This window comes from Periplaneta americana, unplaced genomic scaffold, assembly GCF_040183065.1.
Source record: "Periplaneta americana isolate PAMFEO1 unplaced genomic scaffold, P.americana_PAMFEO1_priV1 scaffold_18, whole genome shotgun sequence".
In the NCBI taxonomy this organism is placed as follows: domain Eukaryota; kingdom Metazoa; phylum Arthropoda; class Insecta; order Blattodea; family Blattidae; genus Periplaneta; species Periplaneta americana.
Window position 1 is genome coordinate 1524547 of NW_027185499.1, and position 26552 is coordinate 1551098.

The window sequence follows — 26552 nt, forward strand, 5'->3', positions numbered from 1 at the left end:
TTTCTTCTATTGTCATTTTGATGCTGTTAATATTAGTGAGGAATCTCATAGAATCTATGGAGTTGTTTTGATTCCACCAGTAATGGCCTGTGAGCTTGGTTTTGAACATATTCTACTTCGTTTATGACAGGTGAAGTAATTAAAATTTCTCCGCAGTATGTCAGCACTGACTGTATAAACATTTTGAATGTAGTTTATGAAGTATTCCTGGAGCATCCCCAATTCTTTCCTGCTAGATTGTAAAATTCTTTTGCTGAACGAGAACGAGAAATTAATGATATTACTTATGGTTCAATCTGTATAAGGAGAAATACAGAAAATTGATTTAAAAAGCAATGGAATATATGAGGCACTGCGTATAGCAGGGGTGAACTCAACAAAGAATCACGATTTCAAGTTTGCTCCTAATACAACGTATCCACAATGCCTCATACTCTTTCCAGCATAATTATTACTATTTTCTTTTCTTCTTCATAGCTGCCGAGTGGTGCATTGCAGTTATCTGATTCAAAGGAGGATCTCCTATAAGATATTCTGCACAACAGTCTTGCTAAGGAAAACAAGGAGATTCTAAGACTGAGAAAAGTACTGGTATTGAAAGTAAGTAATACTTTAGTATATATAAGTTACATAAATCAAAATGTATGTTGCTGACAGACCTTTTATAAATGTTATAACACTGGCTCTTCATCTGACAAACATTTATTGAAATCAATTTTTAAACACATACTTCTTTACTTGTAGACAAGATATATTCATATCAGCTTTGGGACTGTAAGCTTTCCATTAAGAACTTTATTTTATTTCACTTCCACAAGGAAATACGTATGTGTTATTATTATCTGCTTTATACCCACCTTCCTTTTAGTACATAATAATGAATTGACACACATATCAGTAGAGCCCGGATTTTATGTAATATGGAAATGAGAAATATGTACTGTACATAAAGTGGCAAAATATGTAGATAAATATGTAATAAATAGGGCAAGGTAATTAATGATTTTGCATCTTTTTCTTATGAAGGTTTAAACATTGCTAGCATATATGGAAATGTATGACATTAAAAACCGGGTTAAATAAAAGCAATTCGTTAGGGCATTTTTTTGCATTTTCTTAATTTTTTTACGGATGTCATTTTTTAGCAATTTTTAGGTCATTTTGAGCATTTTTTACACTTTTTAGGAAGGCTGTGACATTATTTGTATTTGATTTGAGATTTTTATTATAATTCAGTATTTTCCTTGTCAATACAATTTCTTGGAATTAAGTAGATGTTTGCTAGCTTCTACCCCTATTTTTCAAGGTATGTGCATAATGAACTTGCCCACTTCTAGGAATTTTATTCAAATTCCCAGAGCATATGCTAGCTTGTACCCCTATTTTTCAAGGCATAATGAACTTGCCCACTTCTAGGAATTTACCCACACTCCCACAGAGATTCCTTTCTCCAGGTAAACTGGCATTGTTATGCTGTTAATTGAGGTGGTCAGTTGTTTCTAGTCGTCTGTGTGAACAGGTCAAGAGCAAAATGCCTAAAGTAAAGGAAACTGCTAGTGTTAAATTAAAGGCATTTGTTTCAAAATATGGAGAAAATATTTTTTCAATGGACGGTCGTATTTTATTCTGCAAGATCTGTGATGTGAGAGTGGCTGCTGAAAAAAAGTTTATGATAGAACAACACATGTCACGGGAGAAACATAAACGTGGCCTGCAGAGACTTGAAAATAAATCCAGTGTAAACTTACAGCAAATGCTTCTGGGGGATACGTGTTCAACGTTTTCGCCATTTTGTGAGAAACTATGCGAAGCTTTTCTATCGGCTGATATTCCACTTCACAAACTGAATCATCCTAAGCTCCGAACTTTCTTAGAAGAGGAGACCGGAAAATTAATTCCAGATCCCAGAACATTGAGAAGAACATACATAGCTCGGTGCTATGACAAAACTTTGAAAAAAATAAGAGAAATGATTGGAGAAAGAAATGTATTCGTATCCATTGACGAGACAACAGACTCTATGGGCTGTTATGTAGCTAATGTTATTGTTGGCGTTTTAGAAGCACGCAGCCCTGGAGAACAATTTCTATTACATTGTGAGCATCTGGACAAAGTCAACTGCTCGATGATCAGCTTAGTATTTGACCATGCATTGAGAAAACTTTGGCCTGATGGGATTCGAAATTCCAATGTATTGCTTTTTATAACAGATGCAGCACCCTACATGATGAAAGCAGCTGTTCTTTAAGTGCACTGTACCCAAAAACTAACTATCACCACGGCATGGCGCGTCCTCAGGTTGCGGATAGAGGAGACGGCCTCCAGATATGGAGGGTAGCTGCGAATATATTGAATAAGCAGTCGTGGACAGCCGATAAGGGGTGGTCCTCCAGCTTGGGGGTTGGACGAAGGGCTAACAACCCATCACCGTAAAAAACAGCTTGTTACGTATCCCTATAAAGTATATGATTATGTCTCGTGACCAGAATATTGTACGAAATGGAAATATAAAAATTGGAGATTTATCCTTCGAAGAGGTGGAAAAATTCAAATATCTTGGAGCAACAGTAACAAATATAAATGACACTCGGGAGGAAATTAAACGCAGAATAAATGTGGGAAATGCGTGTTATTATTCGGTTGAGAAGCTCTTATCATCCAGTCTGCTGTCCAAAAATCTGAAAGTTAGAATCTATAAAACAGTTATATTACCAGTTGTTCTGTATGGTTGTGAAACTTGGTCTCTCACTCTGAGAGAGGAACATAGGTTCAGGGTGTTTGAGAATAAGGTGCTTAGGAAAATATTTGGGGCTAAGCGGGATGAAGTTACAGGAGAATGGAGAAAGTTACACAACACAGAACTGCACGCATTGTATTCTTCACCTGACATAATTAGGAACATTAAATCCAGACGTTTGAGATGGGCAGGGCATGTAGCACGTATGGGCGAATCCAGAAATGCATATAGAGTGTTAGTTGGGAGACCGGAGGGAAAAAGACCTTTAGGGAGGCCGAGACGTAGATGGGAGGATAATATTAAAATGGATTTGAGGGAGGTGGGGTATGATGATAGAGACTGGATTAATCTTGCTCAGGATAGGGACCGCTGGCGGGTTTATGTGAGGGCGGCAATGAACCTTCGGGTTCCTTAAAAGCCATTTGTAAGTAAGTAAGTAAGTACCCAAAAATGGTACATCTGACGTGTTTAGCGCATGCATTACACCGGGTTGCAGAAGAAGTACGTGCAAATTTTCCTGAAGTGGATAAATTAATTGGATGCGTGAAGAAAGTATTCTTGAAAGTCCCCTCTCGAATTTCAGCATTCAAAACAGAAGCTCCAGAAATCCAATTGCCATTTTCACCTGTTTTGACTAGATGGGGAACATGGCTCCAAGCTTGCAGTTATTATTGCAAGAATTTCGATGTTGTGAAGAAAGTGGTTGATTCTTTTGATAATGGTGAGTCAGTGTCAATAAAAAAGGCGCAAGAACTGTTAGCTGATAAAGAAATTGCTGGTAAACTTTCTTACATAAATACTAATTTTGGATTCCTTCCTGATGTCATAACTGCACTGGCAAAATCCCAAGTGACATTAGTGGAACAGCTACAAATAGTGGATAAAGTGGTGAATGATTTGAACCGTGCATGTGGTAAAGTGGGTGATGCAGTGTCAATGAAAATGAAAAACTGTCTAAGCAAGAACAGGGGGTACACAACATTGTGTTCAATTGGCAGAGCTTTGTCTGGTGACAATTTTTCTCTTCCTGACTGTGAATTAAATCCAGGAGATATTGCTTGCTTTTAGTTTGCTCCAATTGTTTCCGTTGAAGTAGAGAGAAGCTTTTCCGTTTATAAGTCGGTACTAGCAGACAATAGACAATCATTTTTGTTTGAAAATCTCCACCAAGTTTTGATTGTTAACTGCAATTCAAAATTGTTGTAAAAGTGCACTTGAAATTAATTTTCTGCAATACAAGGTACTGTAACATGGATTTTTTTAAAATTTTATGTAGTTCAGTAATCAAGTGAGTACTTAACGTAATTAAAAGTATTTTCATTGGCAATGCTTTACTTTTTATTGGTCATTTTTTTGTTTTTTTAGGTCATTTTTTGTATTTTTTAGGTCATAAATGCATTTTTTATTTTGCATTTTTTACCAATTTATAGGTCATTAAATGCCTTGCCCTAGTAATAAATAAAAAATATGTAACTTAAAAATTAAACTTTATTGGATGTATTTTTGCACACTAATGAAAAATTACAGGTGCACATGTGATTCAACCTCAATTATTGTCTGGTGGCGCAATTAATAATTGAATATTTTTTTCCATATTTTTTGCTGTCATTGATCGTCTCGTCAGTGGCAACCCATAAGTAGAAATCATCAAGTTCAGCTCTAATCGTTTCCATTGTGTCAATGTAGCAGGAGTTCAAATAATTTTTATGGAGTATTGATTCATGCGAAATATTGAAGTTGTGGTATTTGCGTAGGAAAGCTTGAAACTTTGGAACTCCAAGTTTATACCATGGTATGTTTACAGCAACCATTGCCACGCACAAATTTTTATTAAATTCACTGTACAAGACGAAGAATGTTGCACCACCACTTGTGTAACAAGAACTTGTTTCTTTTCAACGGAGCACGTTTTTTATTTCTCACATGAAGTTCAATTTTTAAATGCTGTTCTAACTGTGACTTCATGGAGCAACCAATGTGTTCGCCACACACTTTGCATAGCACGATTTTACCGTCATAGTAAAGGAATCGTCAATTGAAATCCAGCAGTAGACTAGCTATTTGTATCACCTGATGTCAAAATAAGCTTCATAAGAAAACAGAAAAAAAAACTATTGTTTTCTTTTAGAGCAATTGATTGGAGATGTTTGTGGGAAATGGTTATACCCATAGGGTAACTTTCACTTTTTCCTTCACCGCGTTAGCAGTACAATGACCCACCCTTCGCAGTGGTATTTGTTCCTACTTTACCGTTACTTCTTAAGGGATATACACACTATTAGCATTGCAAACAAATGTCCATTTTTTCACAGAATACGTTACTATTTTCAATTATTAAATTATATTTACGCACTGGAGACGAAGAAATAAGCTTTATAAACAATTTTAAAACATATAACTTAAGAATTAAGTAGAGGGAAAATTGGTGAAAAAAATGTGTATTCTTTCAAAATATGTGAAATATGCCAAAATATTTATTATGCACCAAAATGTGTAAAAATATGTAACTTTAAAACATTGGAATAATGATCTCTTTGATATGATTCGCCAACATTTTAGCTTTCCTTATAGCTACATACAGTGATGGACAGAAATATTCGTATGAACCCTTTATCTTCATTAAATTAAACATTCTGACGAATTAACGTTATAATTGTGCTAATTTTTCTTTTTATCATAACATAATTCCTTATTGTTTCTATCTATAGTGAGGATCACATAAGTTCAGTTCCCAAACAGCAAATATTTCCGTCTTGTCAGTGTTGCCAACTGTTACCAGATATCACCACATGTAGTAAAATCACGATCCTATGTACTGAATGACTTCTTTACTCACCGTACTTTACCTTTATGTTGGAAGGTTATTCTAAATAGTTTCAATAATAATTTCTAATATATTTTCGTAGGCAAACTATATGAGAAATGGAGGAAATGAATCACATGAGAAGTGTATTGATATGTTCTATTCTTTTATTCCTTTACATTATTATTAGTATTAGCATTAATAGGTTACTAGACGTAAATATGCAACAAAGTATAGTATATAATATAATATTTAAGAATCAAATCTGTTCCAAGACCAATTAAATTATTGTCACTTCACTTCAAAGATTCCAGCGTACATATACTGTACTTCCTAAAGGTAGATAAATTAATAACCAATTGACTTTTGGTTGGAATTCGAATGAACTTCTGATTATCTTTTGAAGTTAGTAAGGAAATGGATAATACAACTAGGCTAAAACTGAAATAATAATAAATCAACTTACAAAAATAATTTTGGTCCTTAAAAGCCATAAGTAATTTCACTTCTAGATACCTTTTTAAAAATTTCATTTGTTTGTAAATTGCTTAATAATGTTACACTTACACTTATTATTTCTGCAACTCCACGTCTGTCATTGAAAAAATGTATGATACATAACTGTGAAGTCTCTTTTTGGCTTTTGTGTCCTAAATTTAAATAAGAAAAAAACAAATGATTCAAGAAATGTGAGTTGGTGAAAATTAAGTACTCAATTAATAAAATAATTACTACCAAAAGAGTATTTTATTAATTCCATACAAAAGATTGATTACACAGAACAGGTGGCCAGAAATCATACATTTATGCACAACATACAGCATGAAACGATCATCCAAAAATGCTTTTTGTACACAATAACATCTTTCAAACGAAGTGAAATAGCCAATAAGTTCAATAAATATTACACTAATAAGTAATAACTATAATTAATAATTATCTACAAGCTGTAAAAGGGAATAAAATAGTATATTGTTGAAATTAGGGAGTTATGGTTTATTATGTATATTTATAATTTTAATTACTTTTTCTACATTTAATTATATTTTAATTTCTATTAGATTAGTTGGTGGTGTGGTTGTTAGTTTTATCTGTGTACGTCAGACTATTAAGGAAAAACTGAAAGAAATATTAAATCTACAATCTACTTTATATAACAATATTTAATCAATAACTGAACATTACTATTAATTTAATAACATAAGACCCAAAACATCTCCAAGTCCAGACAATACACATGCTGATTTTCTTAAACATGTTGGCAAACAAGCAAACTCACTACTTTTATCTTGTAATCTCATCTAAAGTACAATATCTGTCTGGAGAAAATCTATCATAACATCAATTTTGAAAAGCAATCATTCAACTAATATCTTTTCGAGTTATCGGCAGATACCACTTACTAGTATGATAACCAAAATTATGGAAGAGATGATTTCATAGATTGAATTGGTTCCTGGAATCTAGTAACTAACTTTCATCTTATTGAGTTGACTTTAGAGAATTACATTCAACAAATGGACAGATTTTAAATTTTAGTCAAGATATTAAAGATATTTTAAACAGAAAACAAAACACCTTAGCAATTTTAATTTATTTTCAAGGATCATATGGCTCTGTAGATATAAATCACTTAAGAAATTGCAAACTTAGGGTGTCCATGATAAAGTGTTACACTGGGTCAGTGACTTGATTATTTGATTCATTGTCACAAATATGTAAATAGAGACAGATTCATCTGGGCTTCCCACATTGTTGTTTTCAGGAATACATTTTCCAATATTAAAGTCGATGGTCTAACTAAAGAAATAGATCTTATGATAATCTCATCATTTGCAGATAATATGGTTGTCTAGAACAAAAAATCACAGTCCACAAATATTAATAAATTGAGCCAAAATCCCAACAGACTTTTTGACTCTACTTGGAGAACTCAAACTTGCTCAATTAAGGGAAACTTTACTAATAAAACACAATCCCAAGTTATTTGAAAATGAATAGTATATAAGTTAACCTTAACAGATGATGTTAAGAAATGTGATACTTCTCCAGACATTTTAAAAATCATTAGAAACGATAAATGATCTGGTCAGTGAGTGACTACATACAGTATTTTTTAAAGATGGATCCTGTTTACCAAGCTATAGATGTAGTGGTTTGTAGTACAATACCAGTATATTCCCTTTTACAGGGAATTATATTCAAACACTTATTTGCCCCATTTTAACCGTGACAATGCTTTTTAGTTCTTTTAAACATTCTGGTTATTGTATTGTGTTTGTGTTTAGTGAAAGATTTTAGGTAAGGCGCAAACAGCCATAGTAGCTGACGCGCCCTTTTTAAATGCCACTAACTAACTAACTAACTTCAAACACTGACTAATTTTGATAGTGAAAATTTAGATACACTTTTAAGCTTACAAAATCTCCAGTATCAACTTCATAAATCTGAGAAGGCTGTCATACTATCAGATTCAAAATCAGATATTCTTGCTGCAGTATTGGACGTAACAGCATGAAATCTCAATATTTTACAGTGTTTTAAAATTTTAAGCAAAATGGTCGAATTACATCGACGACTGGTACTTCCGTGGATCCATGAACTTTATGGAGTGGGAGGTAATGAGGTAGCTGAAAGGTAGCAAAATTACTGTAAGGTTATCTATACCTGCATCTTACCACACTGTTAAAAGAATAACAAGATCAGAACATGACAATGTGGTAACAAAAATCGGAATGATTCTAAAGCAAATGAAAAAATTGCAATAGGCCATCCGGCATCCGCTCCACGATGGAGGAAAATCCTCAGAAGAAACCAACGAATCAGACCAAATGGGGGATCCAACCTACCCTCGAGTGCAGCTCTGAATTTGCAGGCCAACGAGTCTACCGACTAAGCTACATTGGTGGCTCCACTAAAAATATGAGGTACATGGCACTCAGATTATTAAATTGACAAACCTAAACAATTATTCATCAGTTAAGCTATAAAATATAATACACAGCAAGCAAGTTAATTCAATTTAAAAGTATCATCATCATCATATCCCTCACGTATTAGACCCTACAGGATCTGTTACGGTCTCATGCCAGCGCTTTCGTGGTCTTCCCAATTTCCTCTTTCCTCTTGGTACATACGTAAGAATCTGTTTAGGCCATCTAGTGCGATCCATCCTTTCGACATGTTTTTTCCACTGAAGTCGATATTGTTGAACAAAATTAACTATAGATCCATTTTGAGTTCCTGCAATATGTCCACATTTTTACGGTGTTCCAGCAAAGAGCATCCCGCTGTTCGTCTCATGAACCTCATTTCCGCTGTCGTCAGCCTTTGCTCATCAGCTTTTCTGATTGTCCATGCCTCGCTACCATAAGTGAGGACCGGTCGAGCTAGTGTTTTATATACCTTTAGCCTTGTATGTTTCTGAACATGGGAGGATTTGAAGACGGCATTAATAACGCCAGTGATTTTTATAAATTTAGATATTTTGTTTGACATATCTTCATCAGTGATGTAAGAGAGGTTATAACCTAAATAGTTAAATGAGTTAACACGTTCAATTAAAGTATTATTTATCATGATCTTACTTGGAATTGGGTTCTCTCCCGAAAATGCCATGACTTTTGTTTTCTCTTTTGAGATTTCCATATTGAAATCAGAGGCGATTATTTGCAAATTATAAATGGCTCTTTGTAAAGCATCCTCTGTTTTAGCGATAATAACCTGATCGTCGGCAAACATTAGTGTATCGAGAACTGTGTTTCGATTAATTTGAATTCCAGCATGATGACTTTGTCTCCAAATGTATAAAATATGGTTCATATATATAATAAACAACAGAGGGGAAAGACCGCACCCTTGTCTAACACCTTGGTTGATGGAAGTCCAGCTAGTAGTTCCGCGTTCAGTTCTTATGGCAATTTCATTTTGTTGATATAAATTATAAATGGAGAGAATGATTTGGTTTGGCACATGATCATAGCGTAAAATCTCTAAAAGTTTATTTCTATCAACTCTATCAAAAGCTTTTATGAAATCAATAAAAGCTAAGTGGGTTGGAATATTAAATTCTCTGTGCTTTTCAATTAAAATCTTCATGGTGAAATAGCTGTCACAACATGATCTTCCTTTTCGGAATCCATTCTGTTCTTCAGTGATTTTGTCTTCGTAAAGATGTGATAGTTTATTTTTGATTATGGCTGTATAGATCTTATATCCAGAATTGAGAAGACTTATACCCCTGTAATTTTCACATAGTTTTTTGTTTCCTTTCTTATAAATGGGTACTACAATGGCTTTTTGCCAACTTTCTGGGGGGTTTAATCCTGCCCAGATATTGTTTAAGAAATATAAAAATCGATAGGTAAATTCTTCTCCAGCGTATTTAAAAAGCTCGAAATTTAAATTATCTTCGCCTGGGGCTTTCCCGTTTTTTAAACGTTTATATACTTCAATGAGTTCATCATAAGTAATAATATCTGTTGTGTTGTTGTTGGAAAGTATAAAAGTATAAAAGTATAAACAATTCAATCAGTTGAAATATACAGAAATTGATAATACATATCATGCAAATTACTTCAAATTACAAGCATAAACAATTCATCACTTGTGGTATACAGCCTACTATTTAATTAACAGCACATATAATTCATCAGTTAAGCTATAGGCCTACAGTCTACTATTCAATTTACAGCATATATAATTAATCAACAGACATCGGATTGTAGGGCAAATGCCTATTTTGTTTCTTTAGGAGAAAAGTAAAAATAATTATTAATATTTGTGTTTCATGGAAATTGAAAGGTATTCAAAGAGTTTTATAGTGCCCTAAAATGCCCTAAAACGGTTATTAGAGCCTAATTTGTTAATATTCGCCTAAAAATGCCTAACTCACTGTAAAGTTTCGCATTTTACTCTTACTTTTTATAATTTATACATGCATTCACTGCGAAATTTAAGGCATTTAAAAAGTGGAAAGTTTGCTTCACACCGGCCATGAAACCATTGATAAAGGAAACAAAATGTTTTGAATCTCACGACACTCGCAATAGATTTCACCGAATTTAACATGTTTGGAGGCATAAATGCCGACAAAGAACCAACCTTAGTTTTGAAGCAGGCAACAATCACAACATGTGCTGCTACCGATTCAGAGATATACTATACTATAAAAATGACTGTGTTCGGTCTGAAACCGATTAGCTGTACTGCCCTTCAGAGTGTCATAAAATCACAATTTTTGGAGAAAGAGTGTTTTTGAAATATTCATGAAAAGTCGTAAAACTGCGAATTAGTAGGGTAAACAGTTACAAAATATTTAAAAGAATGGCCCTCCTAGTGTTAACACTACCAGGGAATGCAACAATAAGTGGAACTTTGTATTTTTGTCCAATTGAATCTCAATAACAACGGTTCATTTGAATGCTCGTTAACAGTTGCTCTTTCCCTCACCTTATTTGTGTTGAGAAGCTTTGAGCGGTAGGACGTTTTCCTGTGAAGTTTAAAGCGATAATGCCGAAAAATATAAGTGCAAAATCTACATTGATCCGGCAATGGCTAACAGAATATTCAGAATTCACTTATGATGGAAAAATAATATTCTGCAAGATTTGTAGCAAACAGGTATGTAACAATAGTTGAAATATATAAATTCTATTAATTTTAATGAGTAGGCCTATAATATTTATACATTGACTGAGCTATCCTGAGGTATAATTCTTTTTAAGTCCACTACACTTTAACCTTTTAAATTCCGGTAGTTAAAGTATTTGCAGGTCATTAAAATTTTGATTGTTCGAACCCACTAACTTTGTGATAGAAATACGGCAATACAACAATTAGGATTTTATTTTAATTCAGTTTACTTTACATTTTTAGAGTTCGCAAGAAAAGAAGTGCCACCTAAAGCAGCATGTGCAAGGAGCGGCTCATAAGGCTAAAGCTCAGCAGAAAAAAAAACTGCAACAAACTTTACTAACACAGCCTACTTCATCCAATCTCAGCAGCAATTTCTATGCTGATTTAACCAGAGCGTTTGTTGCTGCTAACATTCCCTGGAATGCAATTGAAAATCCGGTTTTAAGACAGTTTTTACAAAAACTTACATATGGGTCTCTGTGGATGAAACCTCAGATCCTATGAATAGGTATATAGCAAATATGGTAGTAGGAAAACTTAGTCCTGATGGACCTTCGATTCCACACCTCGTATGTGTTAAGGAACTTTCGAAAGTGAATAGCCAAGCCATTGCTTATTTTGTAAATAAAGGCCTACAGTCTTTATACTCAGGTAATATAGACGATTATAAAGTTCTGTTGTTTTGTACTGATGCTGCCTCATTCATGGTTGCTGCAGCTCCACTTCTTAAAACATTTTATCCTAACCTCACGCATGTAACCTGTCTAGCACATGGCCTTCACAGGGTTTCTGAAACAATCCGGAATGAATTTCCTCTTGTCAATTCGTTTATTTCTAACACAAAAAAATGTGCCCCATCCAGGATTTCAATATTCAGAGAAAACTTTCCAGATATCCCACTCCCACCTCAGCCGGTTGTTACACGATGGGGAACCTGGATTCAGTCAGTTGTGTATTATTCTAAGTATTTTAAAGGAGTGGTCACAGTTATTGATAAATTACCTGAAACTGTTAGTGCAGCGTGTGTGAAAGCAGTGAAAGATTGTCTGAATGACTCACGAGTGAAAAACGATATTGCCTACATAACATCAAACTTTTCTTTCATACCTGCAAGCATTGAACAATTAGAACGTGAAAAACAATCTCTTTGTAGCCAAATAGCAATAGTAAAGGAAGCTCAAGTGAACATACATTCTGCTTTGGGCGAAACTGGGAAAAAAGTTAAAAATAAGTGGGACAACGTATTAAATAAGAATGTAGGATTTTCATTGTTGGAAAAAGTATCAAGAGTGATATCGGGGGAAAGTGTAAATGTTCCAGTAAGTATTGATGTTTCTATTGTACCTAATTTAAAATTTGCGCCTCTCACATCAGTTTCGGTTGAAAGAAGTTTTTCTGCTTTCAAAATGATTCTCAGTGACAAAAGGCAAAGGTTAACTGTGGAGAATTTAGAAAAAATTCTGGTGGTGTACTGTGCAGATAATTATAATAAAGTCTGAGCATGGAACTGAATTTCAATAACTTAAAATGAGTAATCTTGATATCAATAATCATTATTTCATTAGTTTCAATATATTAAATTTATGCAGCTCTGTTTATAAATATAATACAGTATTTTTTTTTAATGTTTAAACATACTTTTTCGTGCGTATTTTAGTGTATAACTAAAAATTTAAGTGAAAGAAATAAGTATGATACCTTGATGTGCCTAAAATGCCTATTTTCATTAAAATAGAGCCTAATTTTACAAATTTTGAGCTTATTTTAGGCGCCTAAAACTGCAATTTTTAGTGCCTAAAAATCCGATGTCTGTTAATCAATTAAGCGAACCAAAATATAGTACAATACATAGTAAAATAATAAACCTAATTTAATAACTGAACTTCTATGAAAATCTACAGTGGCAGTACTCATATTATCACAGGCCATGATTGTCTCAAATATTTACAAAACTGATATTTCAGAATCTCCCAGTGCCATTTCTGAAATCTCAATGAAGATATGGATCATTGTCTTGACTGTCCAAATTTACACAGCTTTCAATCATCTGGTTAAATATTGGAGTGCAAGATAACAAATGACATCAACTGCAGAACACTTGGTATCAATCAAACAACAACTTCATTACATTAAGGGGGGGGAAAAAAACTGAAAGAATTAATTGTATATAGACACAACACATAAGACAAGGCCGCTTCAGGACAGTAATTGGCAAGGCTCTGTTGTCTTAGGATTCTTATGTAGATTCAATTTCACCTGAAAGAAAAAAGTAGCATCTATAAGTATGCCTAATCATGAGAAATAAGAGAAACAGTTGCAATAGTAGTAGTAGTAGTAGTAGTAGTAGTGATAGTAATGATGGTAATAATAATAATAATAATAATGACTGTAAAGTATGGAAATTAATATTGCAATGTAATATCAAAAGGTGATTTCACACCATCAACTCTTATCATTTAGTACAACAAATCTATTATATTCAGTTGCAATCACCAGTAGCTGTTCTTTCCTCCATTTTGTTGTTGGCTGATTTTCCACAAGTCTGCTATGATATGCAGCACTATCCATGACAATAACGCATTGCCCTAATGTTCTCAGGTCAACAACTGTGTTTGCACCCACTTCTCAACTAAGGGCCATTCATAGCACTATGGTAGTCCTGACTTTTCTTTCAATTGCATGAAAAAATTAAATCAGCACCTGCAATAAAAATTATGCCTGGGCATATAATTACATCACATGAATTCACAGCATTTAAATAAAGAAAATAAAACATAACATGACATGAGATCCTCTTTGGTGAAAGGCTTTCCCACGTTTTTATTTAGTCACCAATTTTTATATTTTTGTACCCTGATTTAAAACATTACTCTTGCCAAATTTATGTAAAATATAAATCAATATAACTTACCGAGTATAAATCCACCTTTCGTTCCGGCATCTAATCTTCCACCCTCATTTGTTGGTCTACGAATAACACCATTCATGTCACTGGAAACTTCACCTGGTTTATTCCATGAAGAAGTGGGTGATCCTACTTAAAAAAAAAAACAGAGAGAGATAAGCAATTCACATTGACACTCTAAGAGACACTAAAATTTTAAACACAGGAAAACCGTTCAAGAATTTTATAACTAACCTCTAGTTATAATATGAAACTATTAATTGCAAAATATGTTGTTCCCACCTGAATTCATTACTAGTAGCCTATATTAATTGCAATTTCATATTCCACATAAGTGTTAACCTATTTGTTAGTAAAAAATTCAATCACTCAATGTCTCACAATACATTGAAATTTACCATTCATAAAAATCCAAATCTCATCCAAGAATACTACGGGTTTAGGGTTCTCACGCTCCACACTTCTTATATACTCTCTCAAAAACGAATAACATCACTTTCTCGTACATGTGTATAAGGATCCCCTTTGCTCCATAGAAATTTCATCTCTTTCAAAATTTTTTTCACCGGTGATAAGGATCCTCTAAATAAATATGTTTCATAATTATCATTCATATGTTCCACAACTTTTGCTGCTGTTAGTACTTCCCCTGTAACAATAAATGAAAATTATGCCATATTTTTATACATATGACTAATATCAGAATTACATTACATAAATCAACACAATAATTCCTGTAACTTCCCTACCTTTATGTAACTTGTCATAAATAAATCTCGGAATTGCATCTTTCGTAAAATCATCAGCATCAGTCACTGGATGTTTACGTAGTCTATGTTTTCCTGGTGTCACAAGTGGGGTCCCCTTCTGTGAATTTGTTATCACTTTTCTAGCTGTAATATCAAACAATAACATAACACTTCTAAAAATTGTTATATCATAAAATTCATGCATGATACCAACATTTACAGCTATATGAATAGAAAATGATCAACATGTTATGTTGGGTCTACGATAGGTTTAAGTAGGCTAATATTTAGGTAATTCTCCAGAAAAGCTACATCAAAGAAGGCATAATTTTATTTTGTTTAATTGATTTCTGTGATATTTACATAGCGATAAACACGTGGTTTTAGTTCACAGCCACAAATACTTTCAGCACAAAAATCCTTTGACACTTACCTGTATATGCTAATGCACTGTTGTATTCCCTCCCTCAAACTTGTTACTAAATTACCAATATAACATGCGAGAGGTCCATGACGAAGAGAAATGGTTAGTTTCCCAGTAGTGCGTCCTCGTCCTCTCGAGTGTTATATCTTAACAAGTACTTTGGATGGGGTAGCTTTTCTGAAGAAACACAATATTTAATATTACTTAGACCAGTCATGAATAAATTATTCAGCCAGAGTCAACGTTCCTATGCTTTATAGAGTATGTTATATAGTTATTATATAAAACTGAATTATTTTTAAGCACCATAACAGACCAACATTCATGTAATATTTGCTGGAATATCAAGTTAATAATTACAATATGACTTGTATTTTCTTCGGCCGATGTGGCATGTAAATTGTGATCTGAACGGTTAATTTAATACCAAAAGAGAAAACTGGAAATTTACTTTCGTGCTGTTTGATTATTTGCTCGTCTAATTTGTAAATGTATTTAAGCTACTGCAGTATTACAGTATCTTAAATGTATTTAGTTTGGAAAAAAGAAAATCACTGACTTGATTAAACATTTAGGCCTAACCTAAAAATTTGTTTTGATTGACCACAATCATGAAATTATTAGTGCAAACTCCTAAAACTGAATACCACTTTGAAATGTATGCTTAAGAATACTTACTCCTAATAATTTTGCTATTCTGGTTGTAATTGCTGTCTCCATTAGCATAATTCCTTCTTCATTACCTTCTTTCTTCAACTCATTATACATGTGAACTACAGATTTCTGAAGCGTACTCTGAATGCCACACTTTTCTTCCTTGGAGGAGTCACTGCCACACTATTTCATTTTTTTGATATTGTAATAAAAATCTAAACACGAAAGAAATTCATTAAAATGTGAAATAATATTTCTATCGATTACCCACGTGCATTATCACGCCCAAGTATATTATATTTATTCGTACTTATCTGACTATTCTGGAATTATAACCACAACGCAACACATAAAATAACTATTATGCATTAATATTAATACTAATATTAATTAATTATTAATAAGTTCGAATTTTACTATCTTCCAGTAACCGACTCAGAAACCTAGTAACTATTAAATTTTCAAGAACGCCACTACTGACGCCGTTTAAAACGAGTACGACAGTAACACCAACATAACAGTTACAAAAACACTACCAGTTGTATTTGTCAGTACCGAAATTCGAAACGAAGTTGGCAAAAGAAAATTCAACCTTCAAACTAGAAAATCACCATAATCCACTAGCATATGTAGTAATGGGGGAAAAATGGTTAGGTTTCACCCTTAGGGTATCAAGTTACCTGGTCTTCCCTATATACAGAGAAATCGGTGTCAAACTGAACATAAAGCGACTAGCAATCGTTTGAACCATAATATGCTAGGACAGGATTATTCGAATATTGCAATCGTGGAGACAAACTATACAGTAAAAATGCTGTATACATTCGCTAGTGCTTCAACCATCGTTTTGATGCAGTCGATAGACAAACGAGTCACAATATTCTCCTGACACGCAAAGCTGTAACACGTGCTAGTGTAATGGGACGTAAAGGTAAAGAGACAACTATTCAAGAAAGAAGAATTACTGTATTATAAATTTACACAAACAACAGAAGACGTATGCCGAAATTGCAAATGCTGTCAACAGAAGCTGTTCTACAGTGTGTAGTATTATAAAAAATGTTAGAGAACGGAAGACATTAATAAAAAGAGAGCGCACAGGTCGTCCATGAAAGCTAACCAACAGGGAAGAAAGGGAGATTATTAAGACAGTGAAGAAAAATCCAAAGGTGAGTGCATCAGAAATAGCAGCTAATTTACAGGACGATTTTGGTACAGATGTTCATCCTAAAATGGTAACCAGAGCTCTTCACCGGGCCGGGTACAATGCCAGGGTGCCATGGAGGAAACCCTGTATAAGTAAGGTAAATAAATAGAAGAGACTACTGTTCGCAAATGAATTTGTCGACAAAGCTGCAGGGTTCTGGAACAAAGTTATATTTTCAGATGAAAGTAAATTTAATATATTTCATTCTGATGGGCGACTTTTGGTCTGGAGAAAACCGAACACAGAATTAGACTAGAAGAATATTATATCAACAGTTAAGCATGGAGGTGGAGATGTCATGGTGTGGGGGTGCATGTCGGCCACTGGTGTAGGAGAACTGGTATTTACTGACAATTTACCCTTGGACAAGTTCAAGTACATGCAGATATTCCAGGACAATCTTAAGAAGAGTGCAGATAAACTTGGTCTTTTAGGGGATTATTATTTTCAACAAGATAATGACCCAAAACATACCGCAGAAATTTTTCGTTTGTGGATTGTCTACAATACACCTCACACTTTGCACACTCCACCCCAATCCCCTGACTTGAATCCAATCGAACATTTGTGGTCTGAACTGCAGAAACGAGTCCGGAAACATCGAATATCCAACAGGAATGATCTCAGACAGAAACTTCTAGAGGAATGGCATCAAATAGGGCGGAATGTCACTGAAAAATTAGTTTCTTCCATGCCTGTACGATTGAAAGAAGTCATTCGCAGGAGATGGTGGGCAACTAAGTACTAATGTTTGTTTTGTTTATATTTTGTGTCTATTTTTGAATACTTTTGTCCAAGCTTCTTGTAGCCAAATCATACAATGTTTTTCTATATACATTTATAACATATGACAATACAATTATTTATTTTCTGTATACATTTATAACATATGACAATACAATTATTTATTTTCAGAAGCATTCTCATTTCTCTTCATTACATTCCCACCTACAAGTAATTTAAAAGCTAATTATTACTTTCCCGAATACTTTTGTCCATCACTGTATATAGGAACAAAATATGTAATTACATAAAATCCGGGCTCTACATATCAGTGATGAAGCTAAGGTATAAATACTGGGTAGCCTAAGCTGAAAAAATTTGCTTACTTTATATATTTTTATATAGCAGAAGATTCTCGGCTTTTCTATCATTTCTTTTTGTGACAGACCCCTCAAGAAGGTGAGGTCCACTTATTTTCACCCCAGAAGAGAATACAGATACTCGTATATCGTTGTTGTTCCTGCAATAACTCCTATGTGCAAAATATAAAAGTTTTCAGTAGGAAGAAAAAACACATTTATTCAGCCCATGGCAGCCGTACATAGAAGACTGTGAATTCTTACATTTTCGAAAGAAAGAAATATAATTGCAAATAGGAGATTTTATTATTTGCTGTATCACTATTTAAGTTATTTAATAGAGCAAAAACCTAAAAATGATAAATATGTCACATAGGAGTTATTGCAGGAACAACGACGATATGTCTCATAACACTCTGTTAGCGAAGCATATTTCTTATATCATGAAAATTGAAAATTTATACTTTGTTTTCCTCCATGTGCTTTTTTAATATGTAAATTCGGTGTCGATCTTCTGTCTTTGTAAGCACATTTTGTTTCATACATCCAACTTGAATAGGGCCTACAGTTTCTCTTTTAATTCTACAAATAATGACTTCAATGTGCCATTTTACACAAAATTAATATGCACAACACATATTCACTTTTGATCAAACTAATACTCAAAACGCAGCTCATTCAGAGAAAACCAATATGGTTGGTTGGTTGGTTGGTTTGTAGCCAAAGTTCTGGTATCATGGCAATGAAGCCATTAGCTCTCTTGCAGTCTAGTATTTTTCCGTGATGTTGAGGTGAACAGGCAAGGCATCTCAATTTTCCAGGTGGTACTTATCCATGATTACGTCCTTTCCACATAACACACAATTGGGTAAGAGGGAGATGCTGATTCTATGTAAATGAGCTGCCAAAGAATCATGCCCGATCAGAAGGTAGAAGGCTGTCACTGCTGAATTTCTTGGTTCTTCAGGGATGATGTTTATATTTTGGAGGAGGGGTTCCCATGATTTATCTTTAGCTGATTCCTTTATTCTGTTCAGAAATTTTTGTTTGTATTGAATTTTTTTATTTAATGAGACAGAAATAAATGATTTTTGAGTAACATGTTTTGTGTTACGGTGCAGCCTTTTGCAGCCAGTTGCCCACCAATTCATTCCCTGTAATGCGCAGTGCGCTGGAACCTATTGCACAACTATTTTCTTGCCAGTTTTTGGAGCTGCTTGATCAGGGTGCAGCACTGAGAAGTTGTGTGGAGTCCTTCCTGACTTCTTTATAGAGAAAAATTTATAAGTTCCTCCAGCTCCTGCAGCATCAAAATCGGTTAGTAAAGATCAATCGCTGTAAATGTGTAGCCAGGTTTCACAACGATATTTGCTATTAATTATTTTGCTACATTTGGATTTGTATCGTTTTTAACAATTGTTTATTGTTAGTAAAATAACATGTGCAAAAATACACTCTTAATTCTTACCTGAAGGAGTAAAAAACTCGTGCTCAGGGAGTTATCTAAACACATACTTAACACAAACAAAGATAATTATTTGACACAAAGTGGGTCAAGAAAAAAACAATTATAGGAATAAAATACAATTTCAATTTTAACAATTTAAATCATACAAATACATACACATATTAAATTAACATACTAGGGTTGGATAAAAAGTAATGGCAACAGTTCGATATTTCTGACATGGCTTTATTCACAGGGGTACAACATTTACGTACCTTCTATATAGTCGCCCCCCTTATTTATTACCTTTTGCCAAATGTTTGGAAGGCGTCGTACACCATCAGCGTGTCCATCTTTGTTGATGTTCTGTATTGACCACCCTAAAGTATGGATAAGTTCATCTCTGATATTGTATCGGGTCCCTCGCAGTGGTTCTTTCACTTTGGTGAAAAGATCGTAATTGCATGGATCATATCGGGTGAGTACGGTGGATGTTCCAGTAGTCCGCGCTTTCCGTCTGCCTTGGAGGTACAGCGTGGTGCAGTATTACCCCATCAATGTCATATGCCACAATGAACATCTTCACAGCACTTTGTGTAGGGCGCACTTTCTTTGGACAAGGAGAACCAGGATGCTTCCATTCATTTGATTGACATTTCAAGTTTGGTTCATACGAGCGAGTCCAGGTTTCGTCCATAGCGACGATTCGTCCAAGAAAGTCGTCACCTTCCCTTTGGTACCGGTGCAACAAGGCCTTCGCGGAACGCTTTAACCCATCATGCAACTGTGCGATATGGCAACGCTGCATCGCCACATGCTTCACGCAGTCCCTGAAAACATTCTTGTGCACTATGACCTCGTGCCATTTCAATTTTGATCCAGGAATGTTGCTCTAGTATTGTAAGTATGGTCGTAGGGTGCTCGCACTATCCCTATGAAAGTGAACGTTCTACACACTGCAGTAAATTGATGGAGTATTGTCGCCGCTGGCTGCACTAACTCATCTAACAGTCCTTGTTCATGTCCACACAGCTGGCAGCTCTCGAATGCACCATCGTCACGTGACAGCAGTGCTGCCATTACTTTTTATCCAACCTATGTATATTCTTTAAAAATTAAATTCCTAACGCTACTTTTGAAATTTTTTATACTAAAATTTTCCAAATTTGGGTATTTTTCAATTATTTTATTGTATAACCTTGGACCATAGTAGGTATCATAGCTAAGAGCTGGGCTTGTTAAACACTTCGTTTCCTCTAGTCGTATAAAATCGGATCTTTTAGTTACATATTTATGATGATACAATTTGAATTTATTACGATTTTTATCTATGAAGTTTAATAAGGCAATATAGTAAATCTGTTTAATTTTCAAAACATTAAAATCAGTGAACAAAAGCTCGGATGAGTAATCAATTGGTTTATTTTAATTATTCTTTTCTGAATAAGTATTAGTGGAGTGAAATTAGAATTACAAGCATTTCCCCATCCTAAAATTCCACATTGGAGAATGGATTGAAATAAAGCTAAGTAAATGAGACGAAAAAAATATTGACTGGTAAATATGACTGAAGTATAACAAAGATATAAAGTTTTACGTAATCTATTGCATGAATATGTAATACGTTTATTCCATCGTAAATGTTGGTCAATTGTAATGCCTAAATACCTAACTTCTGAGGATTCGGTTAATATAGGACATTCACAATTTTAAGAAGAACAATAAGAATGATGAATTTTGAGCCTACAAGAAGATTGAGGAGATTTAAGACCATTGGACCTTAGTGAAAACGGAACAACAGTTGTTTTGGATATGTTTAAGGGAAGAGCATTTGGTTTGGTTTGGTTCCAATAAGTTGTTTCCAGTTTGAATAGTTATGTATTCCAAGGGATTTTGTCGGATTTGTGACATTTCAATGTTAGTTTGGGGAATGAGATGCGTTTGTAATCTTTTAACTTTCTGCATAAATCCTTCTTGTGTGTTTAATTTAGTAACTTAGGGAAGATTTTGTATTTTCTCCAATAGTCTGCATTAGACAGTCTAATTAATTTCTCATACCGGATTTCTGCTTGTTCTTGAAAGTCGTGTATCAGTGGCTTTTGTTGAGTAAGTTGTCTCATTGAATCTGTTGGTGTGGATTTCCCTGCACCTATAATTAAATGTACTGCTTGGTTTTGAAATTTTTCTATTTTATTTCATTGTTGTGGGGTGCATGTGATGAGTATTTCACTACAATATTTGAGGACAGGTTTCATGTACATATAAGTGGAATTTAGTGTACCGGTACATCTCTGGCTTCCCCATTTGCAGCCAGCTAATCTTTTTAACAGATTTAATCTCTTTTTGGCTTTTTCTATTACAGTATTAATATCATCTTTTCAAGATAATTTGTTACCAGTATCAAATATGACTCCTAGATATTGTGAATTGATTGCTCTTTGTAAGGGAAGTCCATTAAGCTTGATGTTTATGTTAACTGGTTTAGTGACATTTGTGAATATTTGATATTTAGTTTTGTCTGCATTTACTTGTATTAGGTTAGTAGAGCACCAATATTCCAATTTAGTGATAGCTGTGTTAATTTGGGTTTCCAATGACTTGAGCTTATTCTTTGGTTTTGAAATCCAGATGACGAGGTCATCAGCAAAAAAGCAAACTTTACTTTTTTGCCAAATATTTAGGAAGATCGTTGATAAATATATTAAATAATGTTGTAGTCAACACTGCTCCTTGAAGTACACCCATAGCTGTGTGTTTGTATTTTGAAAACTATGACTGATATTTAACTGTGTTGAATCGCTGTGTGATAAAGTCTTGTAACTAACAGAGCATATTACCTCAGATTCCTATTTTGTGCAATTTGTCTACAAGCTTAGGCTACTCCTCCATATGCTGTCATAAGCAGATTTGAAATCAACGAAAACAACTGCAGTATGTTCTTTTTTGTTCATGGCTTCTTTAATACCCTGACTGAAATAAACAACTTGTTCGTTAGGTGAGTGCAGTGGTGATATTCGGCCGGCTCGCACCAGTATTGACGAACCGGTTGTTAAATTTTTCTAGGTAATATTTGCAATTACCATGGACATATACAGTATATGTTTAACATACATTACTGATTGTTAAACTTTTTGAATATCATCACTGGGTGAGTGGTATTGTATAAAGCAAGGGCGTGCAGTGTAATTTTTGTGTGGGTAAGCTCTGAAGTTTTCTTATTGACATTTCTTTTATACATATTAGTCATGACTTATGAAACTTACAGCTTTTCTAAATATATATATACATACAGTGTGATTAACGAGGATTTACCGTCCCTTACGGAGCTTATTTTTAGCTTCAGAAAACTAGCCAATTAAAGAAATGGCACTTCTGAATAGTTCATTCTCTATTTGTAATATTTTTTTCCCGTAAAACTAAAGAAAAAAGGTATTTTACTAACAACTTCAAATTGATGTAACTCTGAAAATATTGTGATTAGAACAAACGTTTATATGACTTTTTTCTCAGAATGTCTTCGCAAATAAGCTCCATAAGTGACTGTAAATCCTCGTGAATCACCCTGTATATATATATATATATATATATATATATATATATATATATAGACTGTTTTAGCTACAGTACTACAAAATGTTAATAAATAATATTATAGCATTCTTTCATTAGGCTTACTTACATGTAATATGGCGATGAACAGCAACGACAGTAGCTGTAGAAATGTATTACAGTACTTATAAGTAAAGTCCATTCTTCTTTCTTGTTTTGTGAACTTTTTGATTACATCTTCATAAAATGTGGCAGATTGTATCACTTATGAAGAAGTCCCTTTTCAATGGATAGAAGTGCTAACCCGTTAAGACGTTCTTGGCTTTGTGTTGATCACTGGTATGATTTTATTCTTCTAAGTGCAGAGAATGTTCGCTCTACGGAAGCTGTGGTGCTAGGGATAGTGACAATAAGTAATCCAAGTTTATAGACTTCTGGTAATGCTGTGTCAAGTTGTTTTTTCTTGAGTATATTAACACCTGGTACGGATGTTGTCCAGAAAATTCATCATAAGAGTAGAGCACAATGAGTTCATTTTTCAGACTGATAAAATCAAACGTGTCCGACTGATTTTCTTTCAAAATGTTAAATATAATAGCAGGAAAGTTCACCCTAAATTCTTCGTACTTCTGAGGTTGTAACAAAGCCACAAAGTTTAAGTTATGCATAGAACTAAATCTTTCGTCAATTTGAAAAACTATTGTATCGATTATCTCAATGTAAAGGGCCTTTCTTGCAACTTCAGGGTCTTGTTCTGTGCGACGACATTTACTTGGAGTTCCATCATCTTCATGGTGGTAAACTACAGTTTCTATCCTTATAGAATCCCAAAATTTTCTGAGATTTTGGATATGTCTTTTTTGTTTCTGTAATTTTTTCACAGCAATGCTGAATATCTAAAGATTTGAACTGTAGTATATTGAAAAGTATGTCAGTGTAGCTGAATATCTTACTGAAAATAACTAATAACAGTGATGTCTCAAAACTGGTCAGAAATGTAAGGAAGCCTTGTGCAGTAACAACTGTTACACTGTCCCAGGTAGAACTGTCTTCTAATATGTCTTGAAAAAATCCAATGAATTCATCCCTATGTTCCTTTACAGTCTGAATAAGACGCGGTGTGAAATTCCATCTAGTTGGAGCATGTCTAGGCATTTTCTTTGAGGTATATTCCTTAAGCCGTTGTTCTTTTGGATGATTTACTGAAGAAAGAACCCAAACCAGTTAAAGTCTGTAAAAATATTCTGCTCTCTTTCAAACACGTAAGTGATTGGGGCAAGATTAAATTTAATTTATGACAAACAGTGCACAAATATTGCCTTAGAATATTTTTCAAGAAATTTAGTTCTCAGACCATTTGTGTGACCAGCCATGACAGCAGCTCCATCGAACGTTTGAGCAACGAGCTTGTTGCTTATGTCATACTCAGTGGCTATACTTTGGACATGTTCGAATAAACCACTAGCAGATCTATCATTGCTTACATCAGTAAAACATATGAATCTTTCATTAATCTCACCATTCTCTGAATCAACATACCTAAGAGTGGTTGAAAGCTGGGATGCATTCATAATGTCTGAAATTTCGTCTAGCATGATTGCAACAAATGACGTTTTTGAAAGTTCTTGTTTTATGTTATCCATAACAACATCACTTACAGCGAGAATCAAATCATTCTGTATTCGATTTGAAGTTCCGCGGAACGTGGCAGAAGTTTCCAGATGATGGCTGAGGGTTAAGTCATATTTTGCAAGGTAATTGAGCGCACCTAAATATACTCCTTTGTTAACTGCCTCTTCTGACTCACAATGACCACGAAATGGCAATTCCTGTATGGCTAGAAAATAGATTGTATCAATTAACCTCTTCAATATTTCCCTGTTCTTTCGCATCATTTCATTGTGTTGCTCGACAGTGACACGAAGTTGTGAATCTGACTGTACATCTATTCGAGATGATCCAAATGACTTAAATTGTAAAACACTAAAAATATGTGCCTGTGACTTTTCATGTTTATTAATGGCATTGTGCAGATTTTTCAGATTATCATAACCATTATTTTTAGACCAAACTGTTTCTTTTTTAGAAAACATAAGACAGGGCCAGTGAAAGAGTTTATTTAATTTCGCACTTCCTGCAATCCACTGAGTTCGGACGCTTGAAAATATCGAGTATATTCTTTTCCTTTGTCTTTATGAGCTGCAAAAAGCGTTGGCATTTCAGGACATGATCAATCACTTAGTATTATGTTTAATTTTTCTTCTAAAGAATGTAATCGAAATGTGTGTTTCAATAATTGTTCAATAGGACATAATGAATCACCCATTCTTAATCAATACCGTATTTAGCTTATACACAGAAAACTACGACATAAATTGTCACTCACAAAGAAACAAAATCTTCAAATAACTGAAAGATCCTGAACACTATCTCAATTGACAAACAAATCTCATGTTTCACACACACTGCCAAATTCTACACTGGTATTCTTCTGCAGGAAGTCAAGTCTGGACAAGCGATAATCCCAGCGCTTATTCTTGCTGTGTACTGGCGTATAGGCAATACAGTGGTATACGAGGAAATTTTCCATCCTTGTCTACTGTCTGCGCATGCACCAGCACTGTAAAATGAGGCTTCAGGCAAGCTGTGAACGAAGAGCTGTCTTACTGCAGAAATATAGTTAATCCAGAACACTTATATATAAAGTGCAGAATACACTTTATTAAAAAATGTTCATCTATAAGCTGAATGAGATAAAATTGATACATTAATTTGAAGTGTGTCTACTAGGGTATGCGGCGCTTACCCCACTTGCCCTAAATGCACGCCCCTGGTATAAACCCAGATTGCTGTTTTGAAAACAAGTTGTTGGATTCAAGGAACCAATTGTGACGTGCAGCAATTCATTCTTTCCATATTTTCCATATCTGGCTTGTAAGAGAAATAGGTGTGTAGTTATTAATATTAGATGAAGTTTTACCTTTCTTCAAAATGGGTATAATACTGGTAATGATTTTCTTTTTCAGTTAGCAGATGCTGGTACTGTAAAACTTGTCTCCAAGGTTCTTGATAAATTCTGAATGAATTAAATCTGGACCAGAGACTTCATTGCATTTAAGAGTCCCAATAGCTGCATCTAGTTCATGGATTGTGAAACTAACAACAAACACTTCTCTTGTGTTTCATGTAAACACACCTCTTTTGCTCATCTTGATATTTTTTCATGTTTTTTTCTAACTTTTTGTGAGTTGTTGTGATTCTATATATTATTGTATATGTACTTAAAAAGGCGTTTGCAATAACCTGGGGGTCTGTTAGTTGTGTATTTTTGTAAATTATAAGTGAATTACTTGGTGGA

General features: G+C 34.1%; 1 long non-coding RNA gene across 7 annotated transcripts in view; it reads left to right on the plus strand.

Moving 5' to 3' along the window:
* LOC138693706 (uncharacterized) overlaps positions 1 to 26552 on the plus strand; it is a 90522-nt gene that overhangs the window by 13288 nt on the left and 50682 nt on the right. For 6 of the 7 annotated variants that reach the window (XR_011330381.1, XR_011330379.1, XR_011330377.1 and 3 more), the window contains one exon: positions 478 to 600. This is a non-coding gene — a long non-coding RNA (uncharacterized lncRNA). Of the gene's footprint in view, positions 1 to 477; positions 601 to 8308; positions 8468 to 26552 lie in introns of all 7 variants that reach the window. The other variant, XR_011330380.1, reaches the window with a different exon arrangement.